This window comes from Helianthus annuus, chromosome 17 (genome assembly GCF_002127325.2).
Source record: "Helianthus annuus cultivar XRQ/B chromosome 17, HanXRQr2.0-SUNRISE, whole genome shotgun sequence".
Lineage (NCBI taxonomy): Eukaryota > Viridiplantae > Streptophyta > Magnoliopsida > Asterales > Asteraceae > Helianthus > Helianthus annuus.
The window spans coordinates 113,075,516-113,083,902 of NC_035449.2; the positions used below are offsets into that span (position 1 = coordinate 113,075,516).

At 35.5% G+C, this 8,387-nt stretch overlaps 1 long non-coding RNA gene across 3 annotated transcripts; it reads left to right on the forward strand.

Moving 5' to 3' along the window:
- Positions 1-4,152: 4,152 nt before the first annotated feature.
- Positions 4,153-7,130, forward strand: LOC110921682. 3 transcript variants are annotated; one of them, XR_002582539.2, is made up of 5 exons: positions 4,153-4,608; positions 4,919-5,001; positions 5,153-5,297; positions 5,393-6,248; positions 6,387-7,130. It is a non-coding gene; the product is annotated as an uncharacterized LOC110921682 (long non-coding RNA). The 3 variants fall into 3 exon arrangements; XR_002582541.2 differs by having other exon boundaries at positions 6,784-7,130; XR_002582540.2 differs by having other exon boundaries at positions 4,164-4,608; positions 6,154-6,248.
- Positions 7,131-8,387: the final 1,257 nt, after the last annotated feature.

An 8,387-nucleotide genomic window follows, 5' to 3' on the forward strand; every position in this document is an offset into this window, starting at 1 on the left:
TACTCAGTTTGATGCGACAAATACTCTGGAACATCAACATATACTCAACATACCTTAAATAACCTTTACATAACTTAGAAATAAGTTTTGAAGGCTTTGGTATAGCAAAAACAAGTTAATTCGCTTACAGGGACTAAAATTGACAAACTGCGAAAGTACGCCAATTCGAACTGTAACGAACATTCCGGAACATGTCCATAAGTTAAACATACCATAAATATCCTTTACATAGCTTATAAATAGGCTTTGAGGGGTTTGGTATGCTAAAACAAACTTTTGGATCATTCAGGGGCTAAAAGTGTCAAAAAGTGCACAAGTTTGCACTTTCGCGCATAACTTACGTTCTGAATACATCCGGACATCCAAAAATTTATGTAAGCATCCTTATATTATGCCTTAGTGTATGGCATGAGAAAAATCCATTCGTCGCGTCATTCGGATCATTTTTCGCGCTTATGCGCATTCCGTCGTAATTAAGCGAACATCGCGACCGTACGACCAAACGAACCAACATCCGGAACATTTTTGAGCATGTTTCATGTCCACAATGTTTAGACATCATTTTAGGGCCTTAAAGTTGGCTTTACGGGCCTTAGAAGTGTCGGAAATGGCTTAAATACGCAACAGGGACCAAAACTGCCAATTCTGAAAATGTGTGCGGATCAGACGGGGCCAGGCGGCCCGCGTGAGTTTGGCCTGCATATTGAGGCGGGCCGCGTGGGACTATCAGACCAGATTTAATGCTTGCATTCAATGCAGTTGGCCTTTCGTTCGATCAAGGGACAATGCCCTTTCACCCAATCAAGAGCCAAGGGCCAAGTTCTGACTTACCACAATATTTTGACAAGTGTACGCACAAGATCGTGGCACGATATTCGATAAACGATCCTAACTGTTATGCTTTTCCTATAAATACCCCCCTTGTTTCCAAAAACCCACACAATCTGATCAAGAGCTCTAAGTTGGAACCTTTGTTTCATACCTGAGCCATTTTGATCTAGATTAGCATTCGGGGACCCTCCGTAAGTATTCTTTCGTTCTTTTATTCGTTTTTCGAGTCCGAAAGTCAATGTTTTGATGACTTTCTGCATTGACCAGCCTATGGTCAACCCGAAGTTCATGGAACTTCATAACGTGAGTGTGATCACGATGGTTATAGTCCGTAATGACTATACCTACTGATTACCACGTTATCTAGGCTCAGTGACGAGTCGTAGTTTCGGCCAAAATGTGCATTCTTGCATATTTTGTAACCAAACTACTCGTGAGCATCAAAGCCATTTGTTTTGATGCCAAACCTGTTTTCTAAACTTAGTTAAGCATGTTCTAACATACTTAGCTCGTCACTTTTAGTTTAGTGCATATGTAGGGTCGTAAGATAAGCGATCTAAACCATCGCTTATACTTTCGAACCCGACCCATTTGGTCGATCATTAGGATCCGACCAAACACATTAGGTGACCATAGCTGTAACCTTCCGAGGTTATACCTTGTGGTCACGATGTTAGGCGTTCCAAACGCGTTCTACGCGAACGACGCGTTAGGGTAGCATAAGCTACCTAAACGGGTCGTGATGGGCCGTAAGCAATTAGGTTAGGTTTCATTTTAGTATGTAGGCTTTGTTAAACCATATTACACGAGTCTCCATACTCGTTTGGTTTACGAACCCGCATACTATCCGATCCTTCCGATTCGGTCCGGTATATTAACATAGCTACCTATTAGGTGCCGTTTGATATCCCATGACCTTTAGCATTATCTGGTTATTATACAAGGAATTCAAAGCAATCTCAGGTGAGTACATTGAACCCCTCTTTTACTGTTTTCCAAACTGTTTTGGGGTGAAACACATGTGCCTATCTGTTACTTTCATGCTTTCCTGTTTTCACATAATATACTTGCTATGTTCGATAGTACATATATAGTACAAGATTTCATTGTGTTTATGCTATGTATGTCCATCGTGTGCATACTTAGCACAACACTTTACATTACATTTCCTGCTATGTATGCCCATTGTGTGCGTACTTAGTACATCGCTTTACATTTTATGCTATGTATGCCCATTGTGTGCGTACTTAGTACATCGCTTTACATTTCATGCTATTCATGCCCATTGTGTGCGTACTTAGTACATCGTTTTACATTACATGCTATGTATGCCCATTGTGTGCGTACTTAGTACATTGCTTTACATTACATGCTATGTATGCCCATTGTGTGCGTACTTAGTACATTGTTTTACATTGCATTTCTGTTGCATATGCTCATCCAGCATATGAACACATTATGCTACATTTTGAACCGTTGTGACCATTTGACTATGTGAACCGTCTAAACCCGTTTGATTATATGAACCGTTTGTAACCATTGAACCTTGTGAACCAGTTGTATCCGTTGACATGATTTACATTTGACAATAGACATTTGACTATACATAAACATTTCTACCGTTGTTAAACATTTCATCTTGATGGTTTGGTTTGAGTAAGTGATTAAGTAACGAGGCGTGTGTAATAGGATACAAGCATGGTGGATACGCCGCTGGTACTTCCTATATATAAGTGTTTGTATGGTATTACATATCGTAGCGTTATTTGAATCGTTTCACTTTGAGACATATGACATTTTATACAAATAACACACTTTTCATGAGACATTGTTTTTACAAACTCATTTTACATGGTTATCCGTTTAGCCATACAGTGTTCTCTTATTTATACATATCATCTGATCTTATCGTTTTTCAAATGATTTACAAGACAAAGCAAATTACAAGGTTCATGACTAAACATTTTCTCAAACATAAGTCATGAATCCCGTTTTCACAAAACCAATGTATCTCACAGGCATTTTTATGCTGACGTACCTATTTTCACATGTGTTTTCAGGAGATGATGCATAGGACTTATCAAGACATACTTAGGCGGACCTGTGCCTTAGTGCCTTAAAACGAGACAAGAACTAGATAATTTATGTTATGTACTCTTTGGTTCTTGTTTAAACAATGTAAACATTCATGTTTGATTAATAAAACGAAACTTCAATTGCCATGGATTTGAAACAGTTGATTCTGTTACAACACTCCCCGACGTTTCCGCCACGTTTTGTATGTTCTACGTGGTCGGGGTGTGACAGTTTTGATCTGTTTCAGGTGCGGAAAACAAGAAACAGACTTAGAAACAACTTGTTCTTCACATTAAACACTTTGTAGATTGATCTAACAATGATTACAATCAAGAATCAAACCGGCAGCACCTCGGTATGATTTTCAGCAACTGTTTTAACTGATTTCGCTTCTAACCTATATATACACATCTGATTCCGCTTGAAACAGCTTCAAGCGGAATAAGGAACTTTGTGATTCTGCTTGAAAATGACCAATGTCATTTCAAGCGGAATAAGCACTCTCAAGCGAAATCACATCAAACTCAACTATCTCGACCTATTTTCTCGTACAACGTGCCCTGATCTAACCTATCTAGTACAAGACTCGATACAAGACGAAGTCGACAGATGCATGCACTAACATATTTCTTGGTTCAATTTGGTTACCAACAACAGCTGGTTCTTGGAATGACGTCTGATGGCAGTCATATGCCTTTTAGAAACTCTCTTAATGGAAATTTAGATGTGGAGCCTTTGTTATGCACATATTATTGGCCCATAGCATGGCAACCAAACTATATCATCATTATTTCCAAGCAATTAACCAACTCAGAGTCAATTTTTAAGTTTTAGTTGAACATTTCAAATTTGGTAAATTGACTTATTGGGTGGTATGTGCAGCCTACACAAGGTGGCTCAATTGGACTAACTGTTTACGCTTACATGTATCAACTGCTAACAGATAGTGAAATTGATTGTTTGTGAAGGGGCCGAATCAAAGGTTTTTAAATGAGCTTATCTAATGCAAGTTAGCAAATGAAATTGTAACAATCTTGCTATTAACATATTCATTTTTACTATTCGGTTATATTTGTATCATGAGAGATATGTTCATAATACATGTCTTTAACATGAGGTTGCAATACAACTTATATTTTTCACCTAACTAATAATATTATATTATGTTTAGTCGTTCAGAAAATAAAAGTCTTCTAGTGGGAAATAAAAAGAACTCAAACATATACCCTATTTATAAAAAAACCGAAACATATACCCTATTTATAAAAAGAACCGAAACATATACCCTATTTATTTGGTGAAACCGAGGGTTTAATTACCGAACACTTGAAGAATTGTTTTAAATTTCAAAAGAAAGAATCAATTTACTCACATGAAGAATAAACTATTTACCTATGATATATTAATTATCTTGGGAAAGTACCTTCTTCAGTAGTGAAGGAGAGGTTTTTGGTTTCACATGATATGTTCTTCGTTCAAATATGTTTTCTAAATGGTCACTGTTCTATGCAACAGGTATGTTGAATATGGACAAAGATTAAAGTTGCATCTAGATTATTCGAGAATGCCTATAAATAAAACAAAAGATACATCACATGGCAACAGAGCCAGCAGTGATGGTGGTTTGGAGCGTGTTCATGCATAACTTTTGCTACAAGATCACCTTATCGCCCTTGCCCTATTGCTCTTACGGTTGCTAAAGTAAGTTTTAATACTTATCTTTTAGGTTCATTACATTGCACAAAGGTCACCTCATCGCCCTTGGTCTTACGGTCGCTGGTAATTTTGTCTAAATTGCAAAAATAGTTCAAGTAGTTGTTTCTCAACTTTACACAGCGATCATATTAATATGGAAACATTTTCTTGACCCCAAAATGTTTGCTATATTACCCGGTCACCATGGAAACCGATTCTTCATCTTTTAATCTTCCATTTTTCACCATGGATTTTGAAAATTTTGATTAACATAGGTAAATGATTCTTAGCTGATGTAGCTACATTTTAATGGCAGGGGCTGGCGTTGGATATTCCGAAATATTTATCAACTTTATTGATGTTAAAGTGGAAGAACAGAGACAAAAATCTTTGGATTTGGTAAGCCATTTTGACTTAGAATTAAGTTTAGCTTTGATCATGAGTTGGAAATCAAGTTCTTCGATTAGATATTACGGAGCGACTTATTATTTTATAAAAAAAGTTAGAATGATAGCTGATTCATGTCTTAATTTTATGTATTGTACTTCAGATAAATAGCACGAAGAACATGTCTTTATCTTCATGCTTCAAAGGACGCTACGATAAACAATGATGGGAAGAATGTCGTACCAGATGTTTGGCAAGTTCTTGATAAAATGAAAGAATTCTCGGATAAAGTTCGCAATGGTTCCTGGGTAGTTATCTATTCTATCAGTTGTTTTTGTCAATAACTATTATCTAGGTAGATATATAATATTGTACTGTTTGTGAAGTCAAATTATTGTTGTAGCGACATTCCTGGATTCTGATCCTTTATGGGATGCTCTATATATCCAACCGTTTCAACTTGCACTGCCACCAGTAGCTGACTCCACTTGCTGGTTGGATGTCTAATCCACCAACTGTATATCATCCAATGGTATTTGGTAGTGCAATTAGTCTCGGTAGTTCGTCTATTTCAGATAATCTAGATAATTGTCTATGCCATTTTCCTGTTGACCCATTTGGCCTTTTTTATTCATTCGCAGTTGCTTTGAAGTATCTAAGAACTCCAACAAATCCTTCTTTTGATTACTCATTGTTGATTCTGATAATATAAGCTACAGAACAAGGATCATGGGAATAATTGATGTGGTTATTTCATTTTATTTTATTGCTACAAGTTATAACACCATTTCACTTATTAGAGTTAACTTTGATGTATTTCTTGCTAAAAAATCACAATCAAACCTTAATGCTTCTAATGACTTGCCAAAAGTCGTTGGTCGGTTATTGTTTTACGACAAATGTATAGGCTATTCAGGGCCGGCCCTGAGGGTGGGCGACCCGCACCCCCGACTGAGGCCCGTTTTTCCTGAGGGCTTTTTTACCCTTGGTACCCGGTTCGATTCTTGCCATTTTCTTAATTTTTTAGTTTTTCGTAGTGTATTTTGTAAGTCCGATTTATTTCTAAAACAAGGACAAATTGATGTTTTGGTTCATTGGTTTAGCAATTACATTTACATTTATTGGTCTAATTGTGGTTGAGTTTGGCTGTTATTTGTATTCAAGGGCAAAGTCAAGTTTACTGATGGAACCTGTTGATGCTTAACCTAAGGAGCTTCCGCAAAGTAAACAAAAGCGTAGAGAGGGTGGCAAATGAAAATGTAAGTTACAATTTCTATCATAATACATGTTATCTTCCTTATTTATATACATTTTTATTAAGGATAGTTCATATGCAATTTTTATTTTGATATATATATATATATATATATATATATATTATCTTTTATATGGTGTAGGTTCAAGGGCTTATGACCCATTTGGCATGTTCAGTAACAGTATTCATTCAATCCAGAGCATATTCGAAATGGCATAAGAAAAATGGGTAGAACCGGTCAAATGGGGTAAATATCATCCAAAGCGTATTAAAAAAATTTCAAATGCATAAAAGCTTTAACAACCAATTCATTAAAAAAATACAGATTATGGTTTGTAATAATATAGATTTTGCAATCATAATTAGCACATTAATTATTTAGATAATTAAAAAAGGAGTGATATACAAAGTGATGTGGGTTGGCCCCACCAACCCATTTTTACCCATTATTCAATTTACGAGACCTACCCATTTTTCGACCTCTACATGGTTTAATTGGTAAAGATGTAAGTTACTTGGTGAAAGAGATATGTATGCAGATTTTCAATTGGGTGCGGCTCCTGGTTTTGTTAGTTGGGGAAGGCGTAGTTGATTGGCTTCACGGGGTAAATAACTGGTCAACTGGAGTACATTCAAAAGTGTTGACAATAGTGATGTTTACGGCTATGTGGAGAGCTTGGTTGGCCAAGAACAAAATAATGTTTAACGGCAAGGCGACTTCATTACACCAGCCGATAGACAAGGTCAAAGAGCTGCTTTTCTTATGGAGATGTGTAATTTTGTTAGTTGAATCATGCTTTTTTCATTTAACATTAGTGTGGGGTTTGTTGTTTCCCCCTTTGTCATAATGGGTTCATCTATGCATCTCCATGTTTCTTTGGTTTAATATATTTACCTTACCTTAAAAAAAAAAACTTTATGGGCCATGCCATGTTATTCTACCATTCATGAGCATGTTTCTTCCACTTGAAGTGTGTCATACCATTCTCTAAATAGAAGAAATAAGAGGACTCTCCATAGAAACATTTGATTTCTCCCTTTCACAAACTTTGCACTATGGAGGAAACTGTCTTTTAGAAGTGGCAAAATCATCAAAAATACTTTTTTTCGTTCATTACTGAACTTTAAAAATAAATTTAACAAATCATTTGAGAAGTTTCATACAATTTAAATACATTGCAAACAACATTTGTTCCATTTAATCTATTTCTTTTTTAGCTAATATTTTGTTTTACCAATTTGACATGTTATATAAACAATTGTGATTAATAAAATTAAAGAGTTAATTACTGTTTTCATCCCTGTGGTTTGTCAAAAATCACTATTTCAGTCCATTAGTTTAAAAATTGCGATTTCAGTCCCTGTGGTTTCACTTTTGTAACCATTTCAGTCCTTGTGGTTTCACTTTCATAACCATTTCAATCTATTATTTTGTTAAGTACAGGGACTGAAATGGTTACGAAAGTAAAACCACAGGGACTGAAATTGCAATTTTTAAACTAATGGACTGAAATAGTGATTTTTGACAAACCACAGGGACGAAAACAGTAATTAACTCAAAATTTAAATATCCAACCCGTGAGTATTTATGGGTGAAAACCTAGTATAGTATAGATATGAACATGAAAACCTCCAACACAAAAGACTTTAGAAGACACTAGAATTGTATTTCAGGGTAGCTTTCACAAAATTTGTTTACCGTTCTTTTTTTGAACAATGTATTTCTTTTGTTTATTTAATTATAATCATCGAAGTAATATAGTATTTATTTATTTTACAAATATAGGGTGAGGATCAAATAGAAAGTTTATTTTTGTAACGCCCTGCGTATTTGTACTTTCCATTTATAGCTTGTCTTGCTCGTATTTCTAATTTTGGAAGCTTTGTATCATTGTACTCGTTCCTTCTTGTACTCGCTGTAAACTCGAGACTTTGATCATGAATGAAAACTTGCATTTTCTTGTTACATGCTATACATACTTCATAATACGATTAATCATGAAATCATTTGATACTTCTTTGTGATGCTTGCAAACATATGTTGAACTTATAAATACGTGACGTATATGCTTTATACTGTGCATACATATCGATTTGAAACTTAAACATACTCAATCTACACTTATGCAACTTTTAGAACATG